The 13,876-nt window shown below is 42.7% G+C and overlaps 1 pseudogene; it reads left to right on the top strand.

Annotated features, from left to right (window-relative positions):
• Positions 1–4,061: 4,061 nt before the first annotated feature.
• On the top strand, positions 4,062–10,450 carry LOC109917688 (annotated as a pseudogene).
• The last annotated feature ends 3,426 nt before the right edge of the window (positions 10,451–13,876 follow it).

Here is a 13,876-nt window from a genome sequence, read left to right as displayed (position 1 = left end):
CTGAGTGCTTTGTGTGATTTCATGTCTTTTGGAGGTTCTGGCTGCTTAACATCTGATTCTATTTGGTCCTTAAGCTTTTGTACTTCAGCTTGATGCAATAATTGCCCATTTAAGTTGCTGATTTTTGAATCCACTGTCTGTAGGGATTTTTGAACGAAGTAATTCTAGTTGTGGAATTTCCACAACTGTTTCAGCTTTTTGACTTGGAACCAATGCTCATTCAGCTGATGATGGGTTTTGCCTTGTGCTGACTGGACTGATTTGAAGAACTGCCTCAGTCAATGAACAAATCAGTCCACTGAATGTTAAGCATCTGACTGGTGCACTGTCCCTAGCCATGTTTCAATTTGAAGGATTCAAAGGAACTATGAATGCTGGGAAAGGTCATACAAGTCTGGCAGCATTTGGGGTAATACATTCTGAATGGTCATGAGCTGAAATATGAACTGCTTTGTCTCCACAGATGCTGCTTGACTTGGGTTTCTCCAGCAAATTGTTTGTCAATGGTTAACTTCTACTGCCTCCATTAGATCAGTTAAAATTGTCCCTACAGGAATATGAAGGTTGTTATTATCATACTTGCAAGTCACCATATTGTTATACAGAAGCAGTCAATCAAGTATTGCTTATCCAGTAGCTTCCACAGTAGGGAATTTTGTTTCTCTAGCAGCAGACTTTCTTGCTGGAGAATAAAGTCAGCTTTGGTTTTTTCAGCCCATTAAAAAGAATAAGGGGCAAAATTAACTCCATGCCTGCTCTACTAGCATCTGAAAGCTGCACTTATCACTTTCAACAGCTTGAATTGAATGCAATGTGGTGCAGCTGTGTGAAAGACACTTCCCAAGTAAAACTCCCATATCAAGGGAGAAGTACAAATTACATAATGGCATATTAAGTTGGGTATTATCACAATTACATTTAAAGCCAACTGTGCTGTAAATTTGCCATGATGGGTCAAATGTTCTGATTAAATCTCCCAGTGTCTAAAATGATGAGTTGAGTTGGTTTAGAGATTTGACCAAGCTATCAGGTGTAGCTCTTATCCTGGTATTGGACCTAGTGCTCTCAGGCATAGGCAGTAGGGATTTGTTTCATTAATCACCATGCCAGAAGAAGCATTTCCAATCATACAGCTTGAGCTCCATGTAGAATCAAATTTTTTTTTGTATTGGTGAGCAGACAATATTGGCTTCAGTTGGAGGACAAATGCCACAATGATTCCTTGATTTTTAGATTGGTGAGGGAAGAGAAATAATGATCTTATCCATGCATTGGGGAATGGGGTGGGTGGGGGTGGTGGAAGAGAGGATAAAGAGTTGTCAGACAAAGCCAGGATCACAGGAAGTAGTCCAGAATCTTGACAGCCTCTGAATCAGAGCAACCCACTTGATTGGCACAACAGCCACAAGCATGCACTCCTTCCACCACTGACACAGCACCTGCAATGTGTACCAGTGACAAAATGCTGTTAAACTTTACCAAAGCTCTTTAGATGACCCCTTCCAAACCCCCAAGGACAAGGGTAGCAGATACAGAGGAACACCACTTCCTCTAAGTTCTGTTCCAAGCCACTCCCCATCCTGAGTTGGAAAAATAGCCCCATTCCTCCACTGTTGGTGGATCAGAATCCTGGAATTCCCTCCCTAACAGCAGTGTGGATCTGTCTATGCCAAATGGGCAATGGCAAGTCAGCACATTCTCTAATGTAATGTTAGCCCTGATCGCAAAAGGGTTCAAATTTGTTACGGATGGAGGTTCTTTAGTGAAATTGTCAAATTCTGGCTCAACCACATTTGGAGTGCACACTTCTTGTACATTGGACCCAAAGATAGTTATGCATTGAATTTTCAGAATACACTTGGATAGAGAGCTGTTTTATTGATAACAGTTTGTCCAAGTCCCCCTGTGTAGAAGGGTAAGGGATGGCTGTAGTTGAAATTTTTAAGAGGATTAATGGATTTGACAGGGTAGATAGAGAACCTGTTTTTTTTTTTTTTTTTTCCTCCATGGTCATCTAGGACTGAGAATAGGATTATAATCTTCACATAAGAACTAAATCATCCAGCATAATGTCAAAATTACCTCCTTCATGGAAAAGATAGTAGAAGCATATACATGCACTGTCACACATACTTAGGACAAATTGAAAATTTCTAAACTTGGACGGTTAGATTTTTTTATTAGGTAAGGTTTGATGTTAGCAATCACCTTCCAATTTCAACGAAAAAAGTAATGCATGTTGGTAGAAGAAACACGGAAAGACAAAACAAGCTCGATGTTAAAAATCTGAGGTGAGTACAGGAGCAGAGGGAATTTGGGGTCAAATGTGATTATGTCAAAGTGGCTGGGCAAGATGAAACTGCTATTAAGAAGGCTTATGTGACCCTTATGTTTTCAAATAGAGGCATAGTGTATAAAAGCAAGGAATTGATTCTACACCTCTACAAATCATTGGTTAGACCACATTTGCAATAGTGTGTTCAGTTCTGGGCATACCATTGAAGGAATGACATTAAAGCTCTGGACAGAGTTCAAAGAAGACTTATTAGAATGATACCAGGAATGAGGAATCTTAGATACAAGGCAAGATTAAAGAAATTGGGCTTATTCTCCTTGGAGTAGAGATGATTAAGAGGTGACCTTATCAAAGGCATCAAAATTAGGAACAATTCTGTCAGGGTAAAGGAGGATATTCTGTTTTCACCAGCTGATATGTCAGTGACTAGGGGTCACAATTTGTCAGTAAGGGAGCTCAGAATGAGATGAGGAGAAACCTCTTTACTCAGAGTTTTTAGGATTTGGAATGTGACGCCTGGGAGAGAGGTGGGGGCGGATTCCTTAGGTGGCTTCAAAAAAAGAGCTGGATATATACTTGGAAGTGATGAATTTAGAGAGCTACAGAAATAGGGCTGGAGGTTGGGACTAGTTGGTAGCTCTTTCTGCAGCTGATACAGACACAATGGGCCAAATAGCCTCCTGTTGTTACAAATTCTCTGAAAGTCCACCCAGCAAATTCTGAGAATATGGGGAGGGGGTTTGAATTCCTGTGGGTGGATTGGTTGTTTTCTAAATCAGTCTGTCAGAGATGTTATAAGGCCTCTGGATCTGGTAGGAACTTGTACCAAGGCCTCCTGGTCCAGAGGTTGGGACATTAACCCTGCACCACGAGACCCTGGCTACACTGGTTGTACAAACATAGAACCATACAAAAAAATTGTTGGAGTAGGCCATTCAGCCCTTCCAGCCTGCTCGGCCATTCCATGTGATTGTGGCTGATCCCCTAACTCAGTCCCATCCTCCCACTCTCTCTCCATACCCTTTGATCCCTTTAGACCTCAGAGCTATATCGAACTCCTTCTTGAAAACATCCAATGTTTTAGCCTCAACCGTTTTCTGTGGTGGAGAATTCCACAGGCTCCCCACTCTCTGGGTGAAGAGATTTCTCCTCATCTCAGTCCTAAATGGCCTAGCCAGTATCCTTAGACTGTGAACGCTGGTCCTGGACTCCCCCATCATTGGGAACATCCTTCCTGTCTTTGCCCCATCTGATCCTGTTACAATTTTCTATGACCCAGAGCCAATTTCCCAGCTTACTCTCCCAAATCCCAGCACAACAGGCTGAGAAACTGACACCCCTTCCTCACTGAGCTCCACATGCACTTGGTCACAACCACCTTAATTTAAAAAGAAAACGTTAAAGCTTTACCCAAAAAAAATCCATTAATTTTAGAAAGAAACCAAATGAACCATGACCTGATTGAGTGGTCCAGCAGGTTTGAGATGCTGAATGACCTCCTGCTGTTCCAATCACAATAACCATCCAGACCTGACTATAATCTACACCTCTGATCAGCTCTGCTTAACACACCCACCCCCTCTCTCTAATTGGTGCCTGTATGCATGGGTGGTTCCTGACTGGCTAGCAGGAACCGTCAATCATCATCAGTTCTGCCTCTCCCTGGGTGACTGCAGGATGGTCCCAGGAATGTAAATACAAGAGCTTTTGGGAAAGAGGCTCAGTTCTAGAGTTGTCTAGGTGATAGTGGGCAAAAGTGGTGAAGATGGTGTTGCAAGTGCGTCAGAACTACCACAAGGACTGTGAGGATGCTGTTAACAAGCAGATCAACCTGGAGCTCTATTCCTCCTATGTTTACCTCTTCACGGTGAGCCTTGTGGATTTGTTTTGGAATTAAAGCTGTGGCTCCATTATATTAAGGATGTGGGATTTCTCTGCTTTAGTCTTTTCATGTTTATGAATGTATTTGTGCTGTCATTCTGTGATGTAGAGAAGTGAATTTCTTTTTAAAGTCTAATCTTACAAAAATTTTCCTGACAGACTGGTGTCCTTGATGTGTGACTTGAAAATAGTCTGCTTCCTGAATGTAACACAACCCGCTGCCTTGAATAAATAATTTTAATCAATCTGTCCAGAGATATTGTGTCCTGCCTCTGGAGCAAGTCTTTTAGGACCTAAATGTGGCCTCCTATCCCAGAGGTAGGGATATTACCACTACCCTGAGCCCTCATTGTTCCCACGCTTCATTCAATAACTTTCTCAATTAAATTCAATACAGAGATGAGAATCCTGTCCTGTGTTGGAAGGATTGCTCACTGAAGTGAAGTCTTTTTCCCTTGTACATATGACTCTTTGGAACAATGAATATAATTTTTAACATTTAACTCCAAATATTCAACATTAAATATTGATGACCCAACTAGTATGAAGATAATCCCATCCCTTTCAGAAAGAAGGAACCTCCACCTGTTCAGTTCAGGTTTTTAGTGATTTGCAAGGGATGTGTTGTTCCCTTCATGGAACTGCAGCCTGTATAATTGGAAAAAGCCCTGCTGAGAAATGTTCCAAATTCAAATGGAAGCAATGACTTTTTCCCTTTTTGGCTGTTTTGCAGTTCTCTTACTTTGACCGGGATGATGTTACCCTGCGTCACTTTGCTGAGTTCTTCAATGAGCAGTCCCATGAGGAATGGGAACACACTGAGAAACTGATGGCATTCCAGAATAAACGTTGAGGTTGGGTCCTCCTGCAGGACATCAAGGTTGGGTTTGATGGAATGAGTGATTTCACGTCCCTGTCAACGACTGTGCTTTCTTTAACTCGTATTAATTCTGATCTAATCCATCAGTTTTGTATTCGTGTGCTGCTAATTAATGACCTGGATCTCTTGCTGCTTTTCACTGTTTTTCTTGGAATTTTGTTCTTCACCTGAAGCATCTGCCTCCTCCCTCCCTTCAGAAGCCAGAGCAGGATGAATGGGGCAATGCAGAGGATGGAGAAGAATGTGAACTAGAGTCTGCTGGATCTGCACAAACTCACCTCTGACCACACGGACCCTCATGTGAGTGTGTGGTGTATTTAAATCTGGGTTTTTGGCTAAAACATGGATAAGACACTTGTTCCTTTTCAGCATCAAGGTCTCTATCTACATTGTGGACGATTTTGTATTGGGGTACACAGGACCTAGTGTTCCAAATCTGAGCACTGAGTATTTTTGGCAATGTCCATGATATCATTTCACTGTTCGTTCTCCCAAGCTCTTGAGGAAATTGTGTTTTGTTGGATTTAACCAGTTTCCCTCTTTGCTTTCCAGCTGTGTGACTTCCTGGAGAGGCACTACTTGGATGAGCAAGTGAAGATGATCAAGAAGCTGGGAGATCACATCACCAACCTGAAGAGACTGGGAGCCCCTGACAATGGCATGGGAGAGTACCTGTTTGACAGGCTCACCCTGGGGGAGAGTGACTGAACTGACTGCAGGGACGGAGAATTGAAATTTCTCACGTAAATGGGAGCTATCTGTACTGGCTCTGTTTTCTGAGACTCCCTTGTCTGCTCCACACTCCCCTCCAGCCCCACCGCACCTGGCACTTTTCCCTGCAACCGCAGGAAGTGCTACACCTGCCCCCGTACCTCCTCCCTCACCCCCATCCCAGGCCCCAAGAAGACTTTCCACATCAAGCAGATGTTCACCTGCACATCTGCTAATGTGGTATACTGCATCCGCTGTACCCGGTGTGGCCTCCTTTACGTCGGGGAAGCCAAGCGGAGGCTTGGGGACCGCTTTGCAGAACACCTACGTGAACCATTTCAACTCCCCCTCCCATTCCTCAGATGACATGTCCATCCTGGGCCTCCTGCAGTGCCACAACGATGCTACCCGAAGGTTGCAGGAACAGCAACTCATATTCCGCTTGGGAACCCTGCAGCCCAATGGTATCGATGTGGGCTTCAAAATCTCCCCTCCCACCCCTCCCCGCCCCACTGCATCCCAAAACCAACCCAGCTTGTCCCCGCCTCCCTAATCTCTCCTTCCTCCCACCCCCATCTCTTACCTACTAACCTCATCCCGCCCCCTTGACTTGTCCTCTTTGACCTGTCTGTCTCCTCTCCACCTATCTTCTCCTCTATCCATCTTCTATCCACCTCTCCCCTCTCCCTATTTATTTCAGAATGCCCTTCCCCCTCCCCCATTTCTGAAGAAGGGTCTAGACCCGAAACGTCAGCCTTCCTGCTCCTCTGATGCTGCTTGGCCTGCTGTGTTCATCCAGCTCCACACCTTGTTATCTCAGATTCTCCAGCATCTGCAGTTCCTGCTATCTCCGAAACAATTTTAACCCCACTGCAAGACCTGGCTCTGTTTTCTGCCTGTCTTTCAAAAAAAAAGATGAAACCTGATTTTTATTGTGGAATTTATGAACTGTAAACTACTGAATGCTATACTGAATTTTTCTCACTAGTTTGCATGGCAACACTACTTTACTTTAAGAAGGTCAAGTGGACGATGACAAACAACCTTAGTGGTAATTGTTACAGCAAGGCTTTTTTTAATATACTCCCTTCCCTTTTTGCCAACAGTCCACCTGCATTGCCTATTACCTGTTGAATTTGAATGCAGCCTGTAATTACTCTCTGGTGTCCAGTGGGGTGGCCCTTGAGTGGCCATGTGATATCTCACTGTTTGGACAAAGCCCAGTGTGACTACTGGATGTTCACTGCATTGTAAATCCTTTTTTCTGTTGCTAGAACAGGTGTCACTACCCAGTTACTAGTTCAGTATCTATGGATTGACTATAGCTATTCTTCCTTCCTTCCTTCCCTCCCTTTTTCTCCCGCCTGGCACCAGGCCTGGTCCTCTAGCCTGTCACATAACCAGTGGTGCCAGATATGGGTGACTAAGGACTGAAGCCTTCTGTAATAAAATCAGTTGTTCTGGAAAACCTAATTCTTGTCTACCCATAAACAAGTGGTGAGTTGAGTATGTCTTCAAGATGTATCAGAAAGGCCCTCATTAAAACAAATTTCCTCCAAACCTCAGGTTCAGGGTTATTGTTTTTTTTTCTCCCCCCCCACCTCCACACAATACTTTTTCTTCGTTCATTGGTGCCTGGATGCATGGGTAATTTCTGATTGGCTGGCAGGCATTGTCAATCATTGGGGATGCCTTTTCCCTGTCTGAGTGCAAGATATCCCAGGTGTATAAATACATGAGCTTGTGCTAGTGAGGCTCAATTCAAGAGTTGCTACATATTGGTGAGCAGGCATAGTGAAGATGGTTTCCCCAAGTGCGTCAGAACTACCACAAGGACTGTGAGGATGCTGTTAACAAGCAGATCAACCTGGAGCTCTATTCCTCCTATGCCTACCCCTCCATGGTGAGCCTTCTGTTACTTGCCACTGTATTTGGAGAAATTGGAGGTTCTCAAGGTTAATGAAATGGCTTTAAGCTCTACTCTATTGCTGGGACAACAACACTTTTTTGAGTAGGGAAGGACTTTGTGTGGGAGTTATTACGGAGTCAATGGGCTGTTCCTTGCAGCAGCTGTTTTCTATGGGGGTTTAATGCTGGATCACCTCCGCTAGTTACTGTGACTAATCAACAACACAAAAAGGTTGCCTGACTATTGATTTAAAGGAATGGTCACTAATAGGGTGACTATAGCTGGTGCAATGGTGAACATGTCTTCATTTATGTTCTTTGCCTCTAGATGTAGATGTAGATGTAGTATTGTACAGAGATAGTAGGATTATAGTATTGTACATGTAGTTTTAAGGTTCCTGATGAGCTTTGCTCAATGAAGACATGTCAATCAACAGCAATGTGAATCTAATGTGATTGAAGTGTGTTCTTTTTTAAAATTTCTAATACAAGAACACAAGTACTCAGTAACAATTGCCTCTGTACTGAAGGAAACTGGTCAGTTTCTGACAGATCATTCAGTGACTCTGAGATACTTGTTCACTTGGAGTGAGTTCCACTGCTAACAGGAATAGAAGCTCAAGAAATTCCCCATCCGCAGGACAAGGTGTGGCATATTCTAACAATTTCCGTTAAAAATTTCATCTCAAAGTAAACTTTCTGTTTCTCTCCTAAGAGCTACCTAACTGCCCATCAGCAACTCTAGAATGGCGCAGAATCTTAAATTTGTTTTTCCCACATCTGAAATTGAATTGCAGATAAAGATAATCAGAATTGTTTGACTCTCTTCTGCCCACAGTCCTCTTAATTTAACTGGGATGATGTTGCCCTGCGTCATTTTGCTGACCTCTTCAAGGAGAGGCCCATGAGGAATGCAAACATGCTGAGAAACTGATGACATTCCAGAAAAAACGTGGAGGCCGAGTCCTCCTGCAGGACGTCAAGGTGGGGTTTAATTCCGTTTTTATTCTACTAGATTAGAAGTAACTCCACTCCGTATGGATTTGAAGTAATTTAACTCTGACTAATGGCAATTCTATACTGATGCCCTGTTAGCCCCTTGTTCTTTTGCACTTTTACTGGATTGAACACTCACTAAGAAAGTGACCACCTTTTTCTCTTCCACCATCAGAAGCCAGAGCAGGATGAGTGGGGCAATTGTCTGGAGGCAATGCAGAGAGCTCTGCAGATGGAGAAGGATGTGAACCAGAGTCTGCTGGATCTGCACAAACTCTCCTCTGGCAACATGGACCCTCATGTGAGTTCTTCATTCTCGTTTTATCTATGTGATTGATGTTGGATTAAAATGACTGGGTTTGAATGTTGATACCAAGATTTGTATCTCTCCTATGTAGCTTTTAAGTCTTTTTGCCAATATCTCCTACCTGAGAATGCTGCTTCACCTCCATTACAAAGTGTTAAGAAAGAAGTAGGCCACTTGGCCCATCAAGTTTGTTCTGGCATCCCCGATCATGGCAGATCTGAATCATCAACTTTACTTTCCACCGAGATCTTGATTCCCTTTTGGTTTTTTTTTTAATGTTAATGTGACTCATCCTCGAGAGACCTCTGCAGCCAAGAATTCCACAGATTCGCTCCGGAGAATTTCCTGTCTAACTCCTTGCCTGAGATCATAGACTCTCCCTCAGGGAGAAATAATAGTTCCACTTGGACCCTGTGAAGCTCCATAGAATCCTGTGTTTTTAGTGAGGTCTCCTTTTTATTCTGTGCTGAGTGCAGGCTTGACCTCTTCCCTTCAAACTATCCATCTGTCCCCAGGGTCACATGACAGGTAAGTTGCCATCCTGAATGTTCCCCTTATTTGAACTCTGGCTGAATAATGATAGATGACTATCTTCTCTCTTTTTAATGTCCTACCCCAACACCATGGGCTCTATCTTGTCTGAGTGTAACAATCTCTCCAGACTTTAGACCCCATTGAAAGCAAGTTTCCTTGCTGATAAGGAAAATGCCAACTTGCTGAACTGTGAAGGGAATGTTTGCTTTTGCTTTTAACTTGGTTCTTTTATGCTGATGCTGAACAAAACCAATTGGAAGCCCCATGTTTAGAGCTGTGCAGATGGAAATTGAGAATATGCTCCTCCTGCATATTGTGAAACCAAGGCCAGCATCAATGGGTGTAAGGCTGTGGCTTTAGGACAAGAATTAAACAGGCTTCAATCAATTCTTCTCCCCCCACTCACTGCCCCTCCTCCCCAAGGGCAAGTGATTATTCTATGGAGCTGAAGCCTATTGGGGAACTTCTGGATGGCAGTGCAGGAGGGAATGCTCACAGATTTGAACAAATGCAAACCTGAAGGTGGCTTTCCATACAAAATTTTCAACATTAGACCAGTTGTATGTGTTTTCTTTTACTTTATTTTATTCTAATTTATGAAACAAAAGTAAAATTGGTGATTTGCCTCTTGAGGCATTTCTAGCCCAACAGGATTGAAATTCACATCTGTATCATCGCTTCCCAGAATCACAGTTGAGAGAACGTTCTTTCAATTTTTCTTGTGTAGATTCTCCTCAACATAACAATATTGTTGCTTTTGTTTCCAGCTGTGTGACTTCCTGGAGAGGCACTACTTGGATGAGCAAGTGAAGATGATCAAGAAGCTGGGAGATCACATCACCAACCTGAAGAGACTGGGAGCCCCTGGGAATGGCATGGGAGAGTACCTGTTTGACAGGCTCACCCTGAGCTGAGTGGGGTTATAGAACAAACTGTTCCAATATACAGACCTAGTTCTGATGAACACTTTGATTTATCCAATCTGTCATTCTGCATGGAAATAAAATATTTGTGGAACTGGCTTTAAAATCTCTCTCTGTATGGTTAGCTATCTGATTTGACTATTGGCTAACCAAGAAATCTAACTGGAAAATATCTGCAGTATAAATTCTATTCACTTCAGTATCTGCCCACAATAGTTATCATTGTTTCAATATGCATAGAATATTTCAATGCTTCATGGAAAGTTGTATCAGTATTCCTCCAAAGGGATCCTCTGTGAGGCATTGCCTCTATTTTCAAAAAAAAACTAGTGTTACATCAGTCCTGTAGTTGTGCACCATTTACTCTGTAGCATGTTATCCCCTTTTTTATCCAGAAGACTTTCGACACTACTCTCTCTTTTTGTCCTTTCGTGTCGTCCTTCCAACAAAACCAAATACTTGGTTTTTATTAAATAATTACAAGCCACCAATTGTTCAGATCCCCATTCATCCACCTCTATGTGGTCAAAGGCAACATGTGGCAAATGGCACTGAAAACAGTACTTACTATCACCCACCCCACAGCATCATTCACAAAAGTGGATTGGACTCTACTCCTTCATTTATTGCATTTAGAAACTGAATGAAAAGCTGATGCTACGGGAGAGTGCATCTAGAAGTTGTAACCTGCTTTCAGAGTTCACAACTTATTGCCCCCTTAGACATCAGCCTATAATGTCTTTGGTTCCAGACGCAATTTGCAGAAGAGAAGAAAACAAGGTCCTATTTGTAGTTTGTGGATTTCTTGGGAGTAAGACTTAGCGTATGAACAACAAAGGAGGTGAAGTTGGGTTCAAAGCATTTTTGCCCTCTTGTTCAACTTTTTACTTCCTTTCTGCTCTCCTTCATCCAAACTTTAAAGATTCATAGCAGTTTATCATGTGCAGGGTGCTTTTTCCAATTTAATTGTTTCAAGAAAAAAAAATGCTCCCAGCAGGGAACTGCAGCAGGGGAATGTGGAATGGATTATACTCGGGAGGAGAGGTCCTATTTACAAACTTGTTCAGTTCCAATGTTGTGAAGCTCTGAGAGAGGAGCGTTGGCTCTACTCAACTAGAAACCCAATATCAGCAACATTTACAAGTTTTCTGGATAATGGGGGGAGGAGGAGAAGAGCTTTTAAATCTGCTTGAGGAGAAAAAGTTTAGTATTTGGTGAGAAAGGGGGCAATAAGTTGTGAACTCTGAGAGCAGGTTACAACTTCTAAATGCACTCTCCTGCAGCATCAGCTTTTCATTCAGTTTCTAAATGCGATAAATGAAGGAGTAGAGTCCAATCCACTTTTGTGAATGATGCTGTGGGGTGGGTGATAGTAAGTAGTGTCGATGGGAGTAGAAATTGCATAATAGTCACATGGACACATGTAAATTATTTGAGGAGATCTGGCATGGAAAATCATGTTAACTAACTCCCAGGAGTTTTTTTTGAAGAGTTAACCAAGAGAGTTGCTGTCAGTGTGGTCTACGTGGAATTCCAAAAGACATTTGAAGCAGTGCCACACGACAGGCTTATCAACAACGTTAAAGCTGATGTGGATATGGAGTTGTCTGAGTGACTCAAAACAGAAGGTCATAGCTAATGGATGTTCCTTGGACTGGGGGGATGGTTTGTAGTGGAGCTCCACAGATTCCAGGATGGGAGGCATGCTTTTTCCAAAGTAAATTAACGACTTAGACCTTGGTATAAAGGACACAATTTCAGAATTTGTACATGTGTGAGGACCATGGTGTAGAACGTCAAAGGAACATAAACAAGTTGGCGGAATTGGCAAGCAAGTGGCAGATGAAGTTCAATGCAGAAAAAATGGTGGGAAGAACATGAAGAGACAATACAAAATAAAAGATGCATCTTTAAAGAGGGTGCAGGAGTGAGTGAATGGTGCATTTGCATTACGTCATTGAAGGTGGAAGGACTGGTTAAGAGAATGGTTAATAAAGCACACAGTGCCCTGAGCTTTATTAGTAGGTGCAGGGGTACAAGAGCAAGGTGATTATGCTGAACCTGCTTAAGTTTGACCCCAACAGGAAAACTGTGTCTTGTTCTGGCCATCACACTTGAGTAAAAAGTATAGGCATTGGAGAGAGTGCAGAAGAGGTTTACTGGAATATTTTCAGGAATGTGGAATTGCAGGTGTGAGGATAGACTGGAGAAGCTGGGATTGTTCTCTCTGGAGAGGAAACGGCTCAATTTCATGAGGGATCCAGGCAGAACAAACAGGGGCATGATGTTTCCATTTGTGAAAGGGTCAGGAACAAGCTGGCACAGGTTTAAAATTGGCAAAAGAAGCTGAAGTGACAAGAGGAAAAATATCCTTCCAACACTGCAAGTGGACAGGGTGTGAAATGAATAGTCTGAAAGTGTGTTGGAGGCAGGTTCAATTGAGGCATTGAAAAGGGAATAGGACTGATATCCGAAAGGGAATATAATGGTGATTACAGGGACAGTGCAGGAGAATGGCAAGAGGTGAAATGCTCAGAGAGTTGGTGGTGGATACAATGGGCTGAATGGTCACCATCAGCACTGGAATAACTGTGTGGCAGCGAGCAGATACGAAAGCTGAATTTAAAAGGCCAGAACATGCTCAGTTTCCTCCCAAGCAGGCTAGACAACAAAACAGCATTTGTTGTATTACAACAGCGTGGAGTTCTCATCAGACCACATTTGGAGCGCTGTGTTGAGTTCTGACAGGGTTATTTGAGAGAGGTTAGCAGAGATTCACCAGCTTTATCTCAGCCCCAAGCTGGTTACATTATGAATGCAGTTTACATCGACTAACCTTGTCCTTGCAAGAGTGTGGAAGATTCAAGGATGAATGTTATCCAGGTACTTTGGATTATTAATGGATCTAATCATGCCGTTAGAGAATGTACTGTTTCCTGTGGTGAAATAATCCTGGAAAAGTGGGAATAATCTTCAAGTGAGAGCTACGTTAATCAGTGATGATGCTTTCTTCTCAAACATTACATTAACACTCCCAACATTCTGCAAGTCAATTGAACATTTTAAAACTGATTTGTTGAGCTTTGTTAGTTCAGAATATGATGTGATGTGGAACCAAGGCAAAGATATTAAATGAAGAGACAGACTCGTGCTGATATAGTTGAATGGGGGAACAGACTTGAGAGGCTGAATGGTCTCATTATCACAGAATAATAATCTGAACCTGACTGTTGCCCAAATCTCTGATGAGCTCTGAGTCTCAGCACATTGCCCCACACCCCCTCTCCTTTGTTCATTGGTGCCTGGGTTCTTGCAGATTCCTGATTGGCTGTCAGAGATTGTCAATCATCATTAGTGATGTCATCCCCTGGTGAAGCGTGGGATGTTCTCAGGAGTATAAATACAAGAGCTTGTGGTTGAGAATTTTAGGTCTAGAGTTG

The sequence above is a fragment of the Rhincodon typus genome, chromosome 37, assembly GCF_021869965.1.
Source record: "Rhincodon typus isolate 14 chromosome 37, sRhiTyp1.1, whole genome shotgun sequence".
Classification (NCBI taxonomy): Eukaryota; Metazoa; Chordata; class Chondrichthyes; order Orectolobiformes; family Rhincodontidae; genus Rhincodon; species Rhincodon typus.
Note: the sequence above shows the minus strand (reverse complement) of the source record. Positions and strands in the feature narration are given on the sequence as shown.